Source organism: Hakea prostrata, chromosome 11 (genome assembly GCF_041222555.1).
Source record: "Hakea prostrata isolate BN-2017 chromosome 11, UWA_Hpros_2, whole genome shotgun sequence".
Taxonomy (NCBI): domain Eukaryota; kingdom Viridiplantae; phylum Streptophyta; class Magnoliopsida; order Proteales; family Proteaceae; genus Hakea; species Hakea prostrata.
Genome location: NC_142610.1, coordinates 23,287,415 through 23,304,605, shown reverse-complemented (window position 1 = coordinate 23,304,605; position 17,191 = coordinate 23,287,415). Strand labels below are relative to the sequence as shown.

Genomic DNA, 17,191 nt, shown 5'->3' with positions numbered 1-17,191 from the left:
ACAACATTCAACCAATTCGGTAATTCTTTTCTTTATGTTCAAATAAAAAGAGAAGACAAAATTCAATTTTTTTATATGTTTGGGGAAAAATGATCCATTATAATTCTAATAAACAATTATGATTAGTGAACGACAATTGATCTTGTCAGATTAATGTGTAAACCGATAACTGATACAAGAATTGTCCAATCAATAATGATCAACACCTCTTACTAAAGGGGTCTAATTCCCACCCGCTAAATATAAACTTATCAATACCAAAAGGAAAATTTTAAAAAAAAAAAAAAAATTATAACTGATCGGATTAAAACCCATAACCAAACCAAACATTTAGTGACACACCTGTGCAACAAAGATCATAAATCCATCAATTAATACCATGCACACGCTACTTGAAATTCCTATGGAAGTTTGGCTCAAATGAGAAATTTAAAATTTGAACGAAATTGTTACTATTAAATAATATATTTTCATTTGCTTTTAATCTTTGATTAATTATGATTAACTGGTCGATGCTTAGTGATTAGTAGATTAAAATTTAAGACCCACTACTTCAAAACTCAAAACCATAAATGCGAACCACTTTTATAGTTAGCTCGTTTAGCATGCTATAAAGATCGTTAATTTGGAACGGTTGGCAACTTAAGCGTTGGAATTTTCGCCCATGACAATTAATGAAGAAGTCTAATTTTTATTTATTTAATTTTCTTTTTTTGTTTTCTTGATTATCCTTCTGTATGAGCCATGAGTTTTAGTTTTCCCTGAAGGAATTGCTTGCTACATGGTTTTACAAAATTATAATCAAACTCATCAGTGGCATATTCAAATCATTTCTCTAATAGTTTCTTGATTATTGTATTTATTAATTGCATGTTATGAAGAATCAAATCAGTTTCCTGTATAAAGCACAATACTATTGATTTCCAAACTACCAAGCCAAAACCCAAAGGAAGTTTCAAGTTCTTAGTTGCAGCAAGGAATTTCTCAGAGCTCTGAACCCAGAAAGTTCAAGTTCTGAGTTGCTCCTGTTGATATTCTTAGTGGGTTTTAGTCTTTTTGAGGCTTTTGCCTTCCTTGGTGGTTTGTTCTAGTCATGGAAACAAGTGTTTTTGCTCAAAGTATTTCGAAGAAGTGCTTCTCGTGGGATCAACCGTGTGGACAGTTATGGTAGTTCTCTCTTCAAAAGAGACAGTACTTCTGATGTCTTCAAAAGATCAATTCGTGATAGAGAGGAGAATGATGAAGAAGATCTGAAATGGGCTGCTATTCAGAAACTCCCCACATGGAACCGTATGAGAAAAGGAATTTTACTTGATGAAGAAGAAGGAGAAACTCCTAAGGAGGTTGACATTGATTGTCTTGCCCCAGAAGAGAGAAAGATTTTGATTCAGAGACTAGAAGTTGAGAATGATAAGTTCTTTCTAAGGCTCCAAAATCGCATTAATCGGTATCAAACAACTTATAATTCTCTTATTTTTTTCCATTATTTTCATCATTCACTCCATTTTAGTTGAGATAAGGTTATGATTGTTGTTTGGATTTGTTGCAGAGTTGGAATTGAACTACCAACAATTGAAGTTCGATTCGAGCATTTAAATGTGGATGCAGAAGTTCATATAGGAAGTAGAGCTCTACCTTCAATTCCCAACTTCACTCTCAATCTGTTACAGGTACATTATCAATTCACTTGTATGTAGTCATAGAAATTACCCTGATCATCTTCTGGTTTTAAAAATTCTTCTTCTTTTCTTGAAGGGGTTCTTGACCTTTCTTCATCTTCTACCAAGTAAAAAGAAGAGATTATCAATCCTTTCCGATGTTGGTGGGATAATCAAACCAGGGAGGATGACATTGCTTCTGGGTCCTCCAACTTCAGGGAAGACCACTCTTCTTCTAGCTCTAGCAGGAAAGCTTGATAAAAATCTGAAAGTAAGGAGGGAAATTAATATCAATTAGTCACTTGGGTTTGTTTAATGAATTGCAGTTTATATAATTGAAATGGGTCTTTTTGAAATCTCTTTCAGGTCTCAGGGAGAGTAACTTACAATGGCCATGAAATGGACGAGTTTGTACCACAGAGAACATCTGCATATATTAGTCAAAGGGATCTCCATATAGGGGAGATGACTGTGAGAGAAACACTGGCTTTCTCTGCAAGATGTCAAGGGGTTGGAAGTACCTATGGTATGACTGTTAAACATATTTTTCTATTTGTTTTAAGCATTTGTCATGATTAGTTTTTGAAATTGGCTTATGTAAAAATTTTGGAAAATTTTATTGTGTAGATCTGTTCTGTGAGTTGATAAGAAGAGAGAAGGAAGCAAACATCAAACCAGATCCTGATATTGACGTGTTTATGAAGGTAGAGAATAAGAAGCTTCATTCTTATTTGTCATTTTAATATCTATGAGAAAAATGGATTACAAAAACCATTGAAGGGTTGCTTAGTCGATAATAACTGATATATTTAGTGAAGAGGTCACAGGTTTGATGTTCTTTGTGATATGTATAACAACCCCCACCTCCTAAGATAAAGCTATCAATTCTATTTAAAAGAAGAAAAAAAAAAGTTGGGTTGGGTCAAATATTTTCAAATTAAAATCGCAAGTGACCCTGTTAGAAGAGTGAAATGGGGTTGAATCGGATCCGTTCAGGTATCTCAAACCCTAATCCAACATTCCAACGCTTGTATTCATTAACCTAGCTTAGGCTTCACGAACTTGGACTCAATCACACCTGAAGTACAATGTCAATTGTTGCAATCCATTCTCTTCACTACCACGACACCTTGTACATTCCATCTTTCTCTTTCTTAGTTCGAACTTCTCTACTTCTTGATTTTGTATATCAGATCAAGAAAACCATTGGATTGGCATTATTGTTGAGGTGGCAAGCCTACACCTATATGACACATAGTCTAGGAAGTAGAGGATGTGTATCTTTTTTGGGTTTCAAAACTTAGGAGATCACCATCATCTTAATCTTTGGAGCTTAAATTGGATCAAAATTGAATACGTGTCAGACTCCTTTGTCCTTGTCTCAAAACAGGTCAAATGAAGAGGGTCAATGCCCAAAGCGTGCTTAATAGCATGCCTTGAGGGCACTTAAAAAACGGAGTTCGACTTCGGCGCTGAGATTGAAATTAGCACTGTCCATTTCTCAAAAGTGTAAAACCATACCTTTTGGAAATAGATGACATGGATGATTTAGGTAGAAATCTCGGTCGAGATCCCTTCGCGGTCAATTTCCAAAAAAATGTCGCCAGTGAAAAGTGGTGCAACAAAAGAACTTGAGGTCACCTATTTTAATACTATTGTCACAGTCTAACCCAGACATGCTTTAACTTTGAAGTTCTCATGGGATTCAGTGTACAGGGATCTCATTTAACAGATTCCCAACTCCTTCAATTGCCTTATTATCTTTGGTCGGACGATTCTCAGAACCCGATTCCAAATTTTCAAAATGTAGTTTTGGAATCTGTTTAAACCGGATCACATCGTCATCTACCTGTTTCCCCTCTCCTGCTCTAGCTTCTTTCCTTTAACTGGATCTCCGTTGGTTTTTTCTTCAATGGAAAAGAACAAGAAGCCAGAAGAATCAGAGAATATGAGAGCTATTTGGAACTTAGCTTGCGTCACAGTTGCTTCCGGTGACGTCGATTCATGGCTGCTGAAAATTCTCTCTGTTAAAGCTTCTCTTCGTGACCCAAGTCAGTATTTCTTCTCAGATTATTAATCTACTTGAACCTTTTAAGTTTCATATTCCATGTTTCCTTCATTCTCTGTGTTGCTTCCGTTGCCTGTGGGAGTGAGATTCCGTCGTGGGTTCATTACTAAGATGCACATAGGGATTTAACTATCAATAAAATGCTACCTTTCCCCTAATGCATTTGATCATTCTGCCTATATAATTTTATTTAGAAATAGAAAAGTATCCGTTGAGGTGGAGTAGATAAATATTCACCAAAACTTGTTGACAATGTGTTTTTTGATATTTTGGATTGATTATGCACTTGTAGGCAGCAGCACTAGAAGGGCAAGAAGCCAGTTTGATCACAGATGTAGTTATAAAGGTAATCTCTTCTAGGAACCTTTCTTTGTACAAGGAAGTTAATGATTATAACTTGGGAGAAAACCCAAGAAGACATTGATGTTATTAATTCTGCTTCACTCCTGAACTTGTAGATTTTGGGCCTTGAAGTTTGTGCTGATACCTTGGTCGGAGATGAGATGGTTAGAGGTATCTCTGGAGGCCAAAAAAAGCGTCTTACAACAGGTGTGACACTGTACAGATTGTATTTCTCAACTCCATGCTGGTAATTTATTAGTCTCAATCTCAAATGAGATAGTTCTTTATTTGGAAACATATGTTAAGGTGAAATGCTTGTTGGACCGGCGAGGGCGCTTTTCATGGATGAGATATCAAATGGATTGGACAGTTCAACAACTTTCCAAATAGTGAAGTCATTGAGGAATTACATCCACTTTTTACATGGGACAGCCTTCGTCTCCCTTCTCCAGCCAGCACCAGAGACTTTTGAGCTCTTTGATGACATCTTTCTCTTATCTGATGGGCAGATTGTGTACCAGGGTCCCCGTGAAAATGTGCTTCAATTCTTTGAGTATATGGGATTCAAATGCCCTGAGAGGAAGGGAGTTGCTGACTTCTTGCAAGAAGTAAGTATCAAGTAGGAGTTTGCGATTTCCATATCTGCATCTCTTTTAGAGATCTCTATTGTGCTTGAAATCCCATTTGGTATTCTGTGCTTCTCTTTTGAAATTGAAATGAGGTTAACCCCAAATAGTTCATGACAACATGAATTTAGCATGATCTATAGAGTACAAAACTAATGCAACATTAGCATGATAAAGAAATGGTGGTTTTAGACCCAACCACAACCCCAAGAATCATGTTTTGGTCGAGATAATTTCATATCCTGTTCTCAATATATATATTTCTAACTTGTGATAAGGCAAGCAGTTACTAATATTTCATCCATTTTATAGGTAACATCAAGAAAAGATCAGCAACAGTACTGGATGGATAAAGATAAGCCTTACAGATTCATTTCTGTCAAGGAATTTTCGGAAGCATTCCAGTCATTCCATGTCGGCCGGAGACTAGGAGATGAACTTGCTACCCAATTTGACAAAACCAAGAGCCACCCTGCAGCTCTAACAACCAACAAGTTTGGTGTTAACAAGATGGAGCTATTGAAAGCTTGTTTTGCAAGAGAATTTTTGCTTATGAAGAGAAACTCATTTGTCTACATTTTCAAGGCAGTCCTAGTGAGTCATGTTTTTATCTGATGTTGCTTCCTAGGTAGTTTTCAACTTATAACATCAATAATAATCATACTTCTGACTGTGATTTCAGCTTACCATTGTCGGGTTTACCATAATGACAATTTTGCTGCGTACCAAGATGCACCGAGATTCAGTAATTGATGGTGGTTTATATGCGGGTGCTTTGTTGTATGCTATCATTTCGGTTATGTTTAATGGATTCTCAGAGGTTGCCATGACCATCTTGAAACTTCCTGTGTTTTACAAGCAAAGAGACCTCCGTTTCTACCCTTCATGGGCATTTTCGATACCAACATGGATACTAAAGATTCCAATCAGTTTCATGGAAGTTGCCATTTGGGTGTTCATGACATACTATGTCATTGGCTATGACCCAAATGTTGAAAGGTAAAGACCAATAGTAAGGCATTAAAGCTTCTATTTTCGAAGTTGTCCTCAAGTATTGCTTTTGGAAATTAATTGTTGGTCAGGGCATTCACTCAGAGAGTGTTCCTACTGCATGCAGGCTGTTCAAACAGTACCTCCTCCTTCTATGCCTCGGCCAGATGGCATCTGGTTTGTTCCGCTTTATTGCAGCAGCTGGAAGGAATGAGATCATTGCAAACACATTTGGGTCTTTTAGTTTGATGATAATCCTGGTCTTGGGTGGATTTCTCTTGCCGCGAGGTATGCTAAAAAACTGGATCAAACCATCGTTTTTGGTTGACAAAGTTTCAATTTTCATGGTGTTAGGTTATTTGCTTTGTAGATAGGAAATAAGTTTAGTTTATTTAACTTTAAGAGCAATAAGCAATAGGCATCTTGCACCAGAAAAATAGGCAATAAGCATCTGTTAATTTGATGGAGGTTTGAATACCTATGATTATGGAGTTGGATGTAAGGAGCAGCTGTTCAAAAGTCTCATGATGCCTTTTCATGTCAATCTAATCAACTGAACCTTGATAAATCTGCTGCTGTTTATATTCTGATAATAAAACGGAACAAGCATGTTTCATTTTTCCTAATGCGAGCTTTTTATTTTACTGTCAATATCATGAGTCTTTTTTTCAATGAATCAGATTACATAAGGAAATGGTGGATATGGGGATACTGGATCTCTCCTATTATGTATGCTCAAAATGCAATTGCTGTTAATGAGTTCCTTGGGAAAAGTTGGAGACAAGTAAGAATCCTTTTTCCCTTCTAATTCAATCCTAAAAATACATAGAAGTGTATTAGAATGAGAGGTTTTGGCATGGAATAGGTTCTACCCCTATCTACAGAGACACTGGGAATGGCAGTCATGAAGTCCAAAGCATTTTTTACTGAAGCGTACTGGTATTGGATTGGAGTAGGGGCGTTGATCGGTTATACTCTGCTGTTCAATGTTTTTTTCACTTTTTCTCTCTCTTATCTAAATCGTAAGTATGATGTATCCATATTTTTTTCAACACTTAAATGTGATTCAACGTCCTGTTAACAATTTGATAAAAATATGGCAGCATTTAAGATATCTCAGACAGTTCTAATTGAAGAAGACAGTCCTACCAATCAGCCTAGAGAACTTACCAACATATCCTCGACAAGAGGGAACCTTGAGGGTCAGAACTCATTCAGTTGTGAATACATGAAATTGATCTCTGTTAAATTTAAACATATTCCTTGAGCTAACTTGATGACTTTGCTGTAGTACAAGCAGCAAGCAGAGAGGGAACTCAACCTACAGAATGTGTGACATTGTCGAATCAAAGTAAGAAGCGGGGGCTGGTTCTCCCATTTGAACCTCTTTCCTTGACTTTTGATGATATAAGATACTCCGTAGACATGCCAAAGGTACCCTAGTTTTCCAGCTTAAAACTATAAATCTAGAAGAGCAGCATGGTTTCTTATTTGCTGTCCAACATGAATACAGAGATTGAAAGCACAAGGTGTTACAGAAGACCGGTTGGAGCTTCTCAAGGGAGTGAGTGGAGCTTTTAGGCCCGGAGTTCTTACAGCCTTAATGGGTGTTAGTGGTGCTGGCAAGACCACTTTGATGGATGTGTTAGCAGGAAGAAAAACTGGAGGATATATTGACGGAAGGATAACCATATCAGGTTACACAAAGAAGCAGGAGACATTTGCTCGTATATCAGGATACTGTGAGCAAAATGACATCCACTCCCCAAATGTCACCGTATATGAATCTCTGCTCTTTTCTGCCTGGCTACGGTTACCTCCAGAAATTGATGAAGCTAGCAGAAAGGTCAGTGGACTTGAATCTCTGCTCTTTTCTGTACACTTACGTATATATTTGTATATATTGAATGTTTACTGATTATAATTGAAAATAAAAATGATGTTCAATGGAGTAGATGTTCATAGATGAGGTCATGGTGCTTGTGGAACTCACCCCCCTAAGAGATTCATTAGTTGGGCTACCGGGTGTCAGTGGTTTGTCTACAGAGCAGCGGAAGAGGCTTACTATTGCAGTTGAGCTTGTTGCAAACCCTTCCATAATATTCATGGATGAACCAACCACTGGGCTCGATGCAAGGGCTGCAGCAATAGTGATGAGAACAGTGAGGAATACTGTTGACACTGGCCGAACTGTCGTGTGCACCATCCACCAGCCAGGCATTGACATATTTGAGGCTTTTGATGAGGTTATTTTATATGAATTATATATTTAAGGATTTTTTTTTTTTTTGGGGTTGTGGAATACTGATGCCTTCCTGTTGACAAAACAGTTATTCTTATTGAAGCAAGGAGGAGAGGAAATATATGTAGGTCCATTGGGGCAGTGTTCTTCTCATTTGATAGCATATTTTGAGGTGAGTACTATAATAGAAATACATATCGAGAATTGTACTTCCAAGAGATTTTCCAAATTTTAGATCGATAGTTATGTGCAGTATTATCACAATTTTATCCTATGAAGGCAATCGATGGAATGAGCAAAATAAAAGATGGTCAAAATCCAGCAACATGGATGTTGGAGGTTACAACGACGGCCCAAGAAACTACTCTTGGAGTGGACTTTGCATGATCTCTATAAGAACTCAGAACTATACAGGTGAGTTCAATTCCCGATTCTAAGGTGTGTAAGTGAACATAATATATACTGAAGTAATCTTAATTGCAATTCTTTTTTTCCTTTCATTTTATACTGAATCATTCAGGAGGAACAGATCAATGATTGAGGAACTAAGCAAACCAAGTCCTGGTTCAAAAGAACTCCATTTCTCTACCCAATACTCCCAGTCTTTTATCAACCAATGCCTCACTTGCCTTTTGAAACAGCAATGGTCCTATTGGCGTAACCCATCATACACTGCTGTGAGGTTGTTCTTCACAGTCTTCGTAGCCTTCACGTTTGGGACAATCTTTTGGAATCTTGGAACCAAAAGGTAATATAGGTTGGGAAGGATGATAATTTTTACATTCTTGACTTATTTTTTTTGTCCTCTGCTAACTTCATTTGATGATGAAACCTGCAGCCAGTCATACCAAGATTTAATGAATTCAATGGGTTCTATGTTTGCTGCTGTTATATTTCTTGGGATACAGAATGCATCTTCTGTGCAACCAGTTGTGGATGTTGAAAGAACAGTTTTTTATAGAGAAAGGGCTGCTGGAATGTATTCGGCTATGCCATATGCTATAGCTCAGGTAACTAACTTGTATTTTGAAGATTGAAAAGTTAGGAGTTCAAGTGGTTGTTTCTTATTTTGGACGACAAATTAAGTTGAAGTCCTGTTTCGATTTCAGGTTGGCATTGAGGTTCCATATGTCTTGCTACAATGTGTAGTATATGCAATTATATCATATGCGATGATTGGGTTTTCTTGGGAGGTTTCAAAGTTCTTTTGGTATGTGTTCTTCATGTACTTCACACTGTTATACTTTACCTTATTAGGTATGGTAACAGTAGCTCTGACACCCAACCGTCACATCGCTGCTGTAATCTCTGCGACATTCTATGCATTGTGGAACCTCTTTTCTGGATACATAATTCCAAAATCAGTAAGTTAAATCTTTGACTTTTACTCATCTAAGAGAGAACAAAAGCACAAAAGATAATAGAAACACAATTTTTTTTTATTATTATAGTTATTTAATAATGACAGAAGGTTATATGTACAACTGTGTATGGGCAAGTTCCTACATATAACTGTGATGGAAACCCAACCTCCCAATCTGATGAATCACACAATAATCTCCATTAATCCCTTCCTTTTTACTTGTAATAATTTATTTAGTGATTATGCATGGAACTACTCTTTGATTATTTATGTTTCTACCATTCGGTTCTTAACAGAAAATTCCGGTGTGGTGGATTTGGGCTTACTGGATGGACCCTGTTGCTTGGACACTGTATGGTTTGTTGACGACTCAGTATGGAGATATACAGGAAAGATTTGTAACAGGGGAGAAAGTAGCAGATTTTGTGAAGAGCTATTTTGGCTATGATCACAGTTTCTTACCAGTGGTTGCTATTGTCGTTTTCGGCATCAACCTATTATTTGTTGTTATCTTTGCTGTCTCAATAAGGATGTTCAACTTCCAGAAAAGGTAATTAAGTAGATCTCATACTGGGATTGTGGAGAAGCCAAATCAGGCAACAACCTCTACTGACATATAGATGTACAAGATGTAATACACATTCTGAACAATTTACAGAAGAAATTCGAAGCTTGAAGTTTTTTCATTGGGAAAAAATTAAGAATTCTTTATTCTTTTTGGCAATATTTGTATGATCTTGAATGGGTTTATGGCTGAAAGTCATTCCATGCATACTACGTAGCGAAAATTTCACTCCTCGATCTTCTATATTTACTCCCTACTTACTGTTACTCCCCTCTCAAAAGTTTCACCCTTGGCTCTTCTCAAAAGGTGAATTCTTTGTCTCTCCTTGCTTGATATTTTAAAATGGCCAATTAAAGCAAAATTTTTTTTTGATCAATTTTTTCTTCTTTTTATCCTATGAGAATCTGTCATATGTGGCTAGTCTGGTTTTTTCCCTTTCACTTTCTTTTGTAGAAGTTGTTAATTTTTTTTTTTTTTAATATTTTCATTTTTCTTTTAATGAATTGAAAAAAATTAAAAAAAAACATTCAATCATGTTTGATGGATTATGATAAAAAGAAAAAAAAAATTAGAGAAGGAATGTAATAAATGGTCAACATTACACCATAATTAAGGATTGAAAAAACTACAAAAATCATTCAAGAATCTTGAAGATTGAAAATTGGGAAGACGAAATAAGGCAAAAAGTCCTTGTAGCTGTGGGAAATAGTTTCTACCTGAAAATTGCACTGACATTTCCAAGATGAATTTACTCATAAAAGGGACCATTTCCGCCTATCATTATTCATTGTCACCATAAAGGAACCTTTTACAAGTAATAGTATTCTTTGGTGGATTTCAAATGAACCTGAGCTAGCACTGCTATGATTTGTCAATTGAGCAATCAATTCCTTCATCAGTGCATGAAACATGAGTAGTTTTGATGCTAACAATGGGTCCAATAAGGGTCCATTTTTTCTCCCAAAAGAAACACTAGAGAATAAGAGATTCTCCAATTGAGTGGAAATAGTTGGATTTGGATTTTTCTTTTTTGTGGAAGTTGACTAATGGGTATAGGTGGGAATACAAGAAACTAATGATTTCATTGACTTATTGGTGGCCTAAATTTATGCATGTCAAAATTGTTGACATTTGGTCAAACACTGAGGGAATCTAGCTAATTGGTTCATACAAGAGAAAATATTGGACACCATCACTTTGTCAATTGGTCTAGCTTTTGGTGGAATACTACCAATGTTTCTTAGCATACTAGTCCTATTAACAGGATACTTAACTCTTCTCTCCTCTCCCAAAGATGTTATTAGAAGATTAGCAATCAAAATTTCTGCATTTGCATTCAAATTTTGTTTCTGACATATGGCACTTCTTCGGTTTCTTCGAGTTTTAAATATTCTCCTCTTTGGGAGTTGATTGATAAGGCTAGTAGGATCGATTAGCATGTGGACAAATGAGATAGATCAACATGCTTTGCTGGATTTCAAGAAACATATATTTGATGATCTCTATGGAGCTTTGAGTTTTTGGAATGATTCAATCCATTTCTAGAATTGGGCAGTGTCACAGGGAAAACATCCCTTACCCAATTTAAGAACTGTGTACAGCAATGCATTTTTATATCGAATAACAGGTTGGGGAAAGCAAAGAAACTATAAGACTATTCTGAACTTTTCAAATTTGAAATCAAGCTTTAAATCTCAATCAATTATTTGGTATAAAAATGCACTGCTATTTACAACAGAGAACTGTGCACAGCAGATGATTTTTTCCCTATGTCACATGTAGCAAACGTCATCCACAATAGAATATCAATTTGGTTTTGTAGGGTAAGGCTTTGGGAGGCAAGATATCTCATTCCATAGGTAATCTTAGTTTTTTCGATTAGCTCAACATGGAAAACAATAGATTCCATGGAAAAATCCCACAAGAGATTGGTAGTCTAATTCCTACAGTTCATTGACTTTCTAATCAACTATCTTGAAGGAGAACTTCCTACCAGCTTGGCCAATTGCACTCATCATAAATTTGGCTCTCCAGTAAGAATCTTGTTGGGAAGATTTCGGGTAAGCTATTTACATTCATATCAAAGCTGAAGCCAAAATCTATTAATATGAATGGTTTAACACGAGAATTACCAACTTCTTTTGGGAACATTTCATCTATCCAAGCTATCTCTTTGAATTGCAAGGAAGATTCAGAATCCTTTGGCCAAGATAACATATTTATACTATCTATCACTTGGTTTAAACAACCAATCTGGTATGGTCCCTTCCACACTAAATCAACTAAAAGGGACCCTTCCACAAGATATAAGCTTCACTCTTCCAAACCTTCAAAAATCTACAGATTGGTCAAAACTTTTTCTCAGGACACATTCCAAGTTCCATCTCCAATATTTCAACCATCGAAATGATCGATCTAGGTCATAACAGTTTTGTTGGACTTGTCCCAAACAACTAAGGAAATCTTCAAGACCTTCGATGGTTCATTATTAGTGTCAACCAATTTGGAGCAAGGGAAGCTTTGTGATTTAGATTTTGTACTTTCTTTGATCAATTGTACAAATCTAGAATGTATAGAACTACAACACAATCGTTTTAAGGGTACCTTTCCCAACTTCAAAGCCAATATCTCAACACAACTCTTAATACTTCTTTTGGGAAGAAACCAAATATTTGGAACCAAACCAGATGGGATTCTGAATCTCTTCAACTTGATTGGTTTGGACTTGGAGCATAACTTTTTGGTAGGTAATATTCCATATGTTAGGGAAACTTCTGAAGCTTCAAAGGTTATTCTTGGGAAGAAATAGAGTTTCAGGAGATATGCCTTCCTTTATAGGTAATCTCACTTACTTGTATGAACTCCATTTAGAAGAAAAATGGAAGTATTCCTCTTAGCTTTGGAAATTGTCAAAAGTTAGAGTATCTAACCATTTATGACAATAGCTTCCAAGGTCCAATATCCAGACAACTCTTCGTTATTTCCTCCTTATCATTATCTCTTGATATATCTTCTAATTCTTTGGTTGTCTCCCTACCAATTGAAATCAGAAAGTTGAAGAGTCTTTCTATGATAGACATATCGAAAAATAGATTGTCTGGTAAAATCCCCTCCTCTATTGGTGATTGTAACAGTTTGAAATATCTTATATGGGAGGTAACTTCTTTGAAGTATCCATTCCTCAATCTATAAAGGGGAGTCAAGAATTAGACCTCTCACTGAACAACATGTTTGGGAAAATTCCTAAAGGTCTAGAAAAACTTTCAGCATTGAAGAGTTTGAATTAATTCATCCTTCAATAACCTTGAAGGGGAGGTCCCAACAAAAGGAATCTTTGGCAATGCACAAGTGCAACCGTTGTCACTAGAAATGATAAGATTTGTGGTGGTGGTGTGGAGTTACTTCTGCGTTTATGCAAAAGTCATGGACCTACCAAATTAGAAAAGTCCAATCCTCTTAGAATAGTCTTTGTGATAGTCGATGTGATTCTTGGTTTTCTTTTGATATCTTTCTCGCTTGTTCTCCATTGGATAAAAAAATCAAAACGAATGGGTGACATGTCTTGAAGCTTTCCTACAAAGATCTCTGCCAAGCCACTAGAGGATTTTCTTCATCTAATTTGATAGGTTTTGGTAATTTTGAGTATGTATTCAAAGGGATTATTGGCCAAGGTGAAACCATTGTTGCTGTCAATTCAAAGTACTCAATCTTCAAAATCTAAAATCCTAGAAGAGCTTTATGACCGAATGCAAAGCATTAAGAAACATTTGACATCGAAATCTAGTCAATATTTTAACTTCTTGCTCAAGTCTTGATTCAAAGGGTAATGATTTCAAAGCTCTGGTGTATGAATTCATGCTAGACGAGATTCTAGATGATTGGTTGCATTTGCCAATGGAGACGCATAATCCTCCAAGAAAGTTAAGTCCTCTTCAAAAATTAAACATTGCAAATGATGTGGCTTCTGCTTTGAGTTACCTTCACAATAGTTGCTCACCAATTGTTCATCGTGATTTGAAACCGAACAATATTCTACTCGACGGATATTTGACTACACATGTTGATGATTTTGGTTTTGGCGAGACTTCTTTTAGAACCTAACAATATCTTAGGAAAAATAAATGTATACAACTTTCTTATTGTTATAAAGTAGTTCTTCCACTTTCGTCTTCGTCTATACTAACAAGTAGTAACAAGTGGTTCAGGTTTCAAAATTTCAGAGGGCCCCGCCCCCCCTGGGGGGGGTGTGTTCTTGTCTATGATGAACTTTCTTAAAGACTTGATTGGATGCATCTAGACGTCTTATTTTTGATGCTGAATACTAATGGGACATTTCTTTTTCTTATTTCGTATAAAAGACCATTAAAAAACAATATGAGGTTTCAAAATTTCAGACTATGGAATGGGTGGAAATGTTTTTACCATTTGTTTTTTTTTGTTTTTGGTTCCTTTTTTGGAGATGCTCATAAAAAATAAAAATAAAAAGGCCCACAGATCAGATGCCTACTGATGACTTAAATCTCCACAACTTTGCAATGGCAGCTTTATCTGTAAATGTGATGCAAATTTTAGATGCAACACCCTGCCATGGTAAAACATGGTGAAGAAATTGAAGAGAATGTCACTAATAGGATTGAAGGTCCTAGTCATACTATGGGTCAATTGCAAGATTCTACTTAATTCAATGATCAAAATTGCGGTGAAATGTTGCATGGAATCTCAAGAGAACGTATGAACATGAACGATGTTCTAAGGGGACTACATCTCATTAGAAGAAGATTTTCTTAAATGAAAAATCTACCAATAAAGAGCAGCTACGCCATCTAGAAGGTGATTTTGGAATTTTTTTTTTCTTTTTTTAACATTTATTATGTTGTGTTGATCAGTTAATTCATGGTAAAATTTGAAAGAAAATAAATTTTTTGATCATGCCGTAAGGGTAAGCCAATTTATGGGTAATCACAGTATACCAAAATGGATATTCACCAGGATCTAATAGTTACAAAATACCCCATAAACCCAATTTAGAACCATTTTAAAACCATGAACCTTGCACGTATTGACAGTTTTCCAATTTTAACATTAATTGAGCCCAATCTATATCAAGGTTATCTGAGTTAGTTTTCCTGTTCCATGCATTTGTACAAATTCGTTTGTAACCGGACCTTTTGTTATCCCCAATCTAAATGTGTTATTACTTGTACAAATTAGCAGTGAAAGGGTTTGTTGATGGGGTTCAACGCCTGCATAGAGGTTGTGGGATTATAATCATATGTTACACTGTAGGAAATATGGTGCAATGATGAAGCCATGGCTCAACTATATCCCCAGATGAAGAATCCTCATTGGCCTTTAAATTTTATACCTTTGTTGATTGACCTAATATTGTCATGTTTCAATCCCAACCCTCCAAAAAAATTTTATTTGCATGGCTAGCTTCTATGGCAATCATAAACTGTAATATATATGAATGTTGTAACTGCATTTGCTAATTAAAAGTTTTTTCACTATCATCAAAAAAAAAAAAACCCTTCAAGAAAAAGTTAATTAAGAAGATTTTATACTGGGATTGTGGAGAAGCCAAATCAAGCAACAACCTCAATATCAGTCATATAAATGTAGAAGATGTAATACACATTCTGAAGAATTTACAGAAGAAATTCGAAGCTTGAAAGTTTTTTTCCTTGGGAAGAAATTGAGAAGTTTTTACTTATTAGGCAATATTTGTATGATGTTGGATTTTGAAAGGCGGTGTAACCTCATCTGTTGCAATGGTTAATGGCTGAAAGTAATCCCGTGAATATTATTTATTTGTTCTTGTAATTAACTTAGTTAATTTTTTTTTTTTAAAATCCAGAAAAAGAGAATCAGTTTTATGTGGTTTGGTTGATCCCTGCAACCTATGTTCACGGGAATGTGATTTGCTTCCTTAAGATTGATTGTAGTACATATTATATATTTATAGTTACAAGAATCCTGCTCAACATTAATCTTGGATTCTAACTCTAGAGTTTGAATTACATAAGTTATCCATTTGTGTTTGGTATGAACTATGTCTCTTATGTGTTTGAGTGCAACTTTGAGTTTGATCCACTTGTGAATAAGATGTAATCTGATGGAGTCTCTTGAGTAGTTGAGTTTGAATTTGGTTCTTGAAGTCTTGCATGCATGAGATAGTTGAGTTTGAGTGGAGTTCTTGAAGCCTTGTATGCATGAAGTAATGGTGGCTAGGACAACCCTAGATTCGACTAGGGTTGCCTATGATTTTCCTGTTTTGCCCTCAGACTGCGAAAGACCATTATTATTCTTAACACCACAGAAGAGTTTTGCAGTTCTTCACAGTCTTAAGGTTTGCAATTAAATTCCATATGATAATATATAAACCATCCATGGATTAGATGTTGTGATCCTTGGGTCTCTTGTCGGATTTACACTAAAGTTGATCCCAAGGGGTTGGTTCAACTCAGTTGGTAAAAGATCAATACCCACACCTCATAAGTAAGAGGTCATAAAATTTCAAAGTTCTTAATTCAAAGTTCTTTGGGACCCACTCCTCTCCCTGCTTATTCTCCCCATCACCACCCTATCCCACATTACATCAATGATTGACTCACACAAAATCACGGTACTAGTGATCATGGACACATTATTTTGTAACTGACGTTTTATATATGTTGGGGGTGGAGATATATACTCGGTCAAGTCAAATCTTTACTTCTTTGCTAAGAGATGTTGATCATTGCCAACTGAACCAACAATTTAACGGTGTACACATTATTTTACTTTCTACTGTAAATAATTTGATTAGATTTCTTTAGTGGTATATTTAAATTATATATAAAAGCTATCCTAAAAATGTACTTGAGGTGCGTGTAAACGGGCTTGATTGAACCATAGAGCTCAAAACAAATATATATATATATATATATATATATATGGTGGCAACAATGAATACATCATTTTGCCCCCACCCTTGCAGCAACTTTATAGTAGACATCGGTTGACTTGAACAATGACAATGTTATATATGGTTCAATGACAATGTTATATATGGTACAATGACAACTTTATAGTAGACATCGGTTGACTTGAACAATGACACATTAAAGACTCTACCTCCCACGGGGAGGTCTTGGGTTCACACCCATTCGGCGGCATTAATTTGAGGATGTAATCGTGGTGCGCGCAAGTTGGCCCAAATAAACTTCATAAAAAAAATGTAAAAAAAAAAAAGAAGTTAAATTTGGCAAAAAAAAAAAATGTTATATTTGGTGCAATGCAATTATGGACACATTATTTTGTAATCAATATAATGGTGCCAACGATTAACACATCAT

At 35.8% G+C, this 17,191-nt stretch overlaps 1 pseudogene across 1 annotated transcript; it reads left to right on the top strand.

The window, feature by feature from the left end:
• Positions 1–835: 835 nt before the first annotated feature.
• On the top strand, positions 836–9,941 carry LOC149001015 (pleiotropic drug resistance protein 1-like; annotated as a pseudogene). Its single transcript, XR_016170879.1, has 23 exons — positions 836–1,447; positions 1,550–1,670; positions 1,756–1,929; positions 2,025–2,184; positions 2,286–2,362; positions 4,019–4,072; positions 4,185–4,275; positions 4,375–4,676; positions 5,007–5,288; positions 5,377–5,693; positions 5,812–5,972; positions 6,365–6,468; positions 6,550–6,706; positions 6,788–6,886; positions 6,976–7,118; positions 7,198–7,530; positions 7,640–7,930; positions 8,015–8,098; positions 8,206–8,340; positions 8,447–8,674; positions 8,765–8,936; positions 9,036–9,290; positions 9,586–9,941. The product of XR_016170879.1 is annotated as a pleiotropic drug resistance protein 1-like (transcript).
• The last annotated feature ends 7,250 nt before the right edge of the window (positions 9,942–17,191 follow it).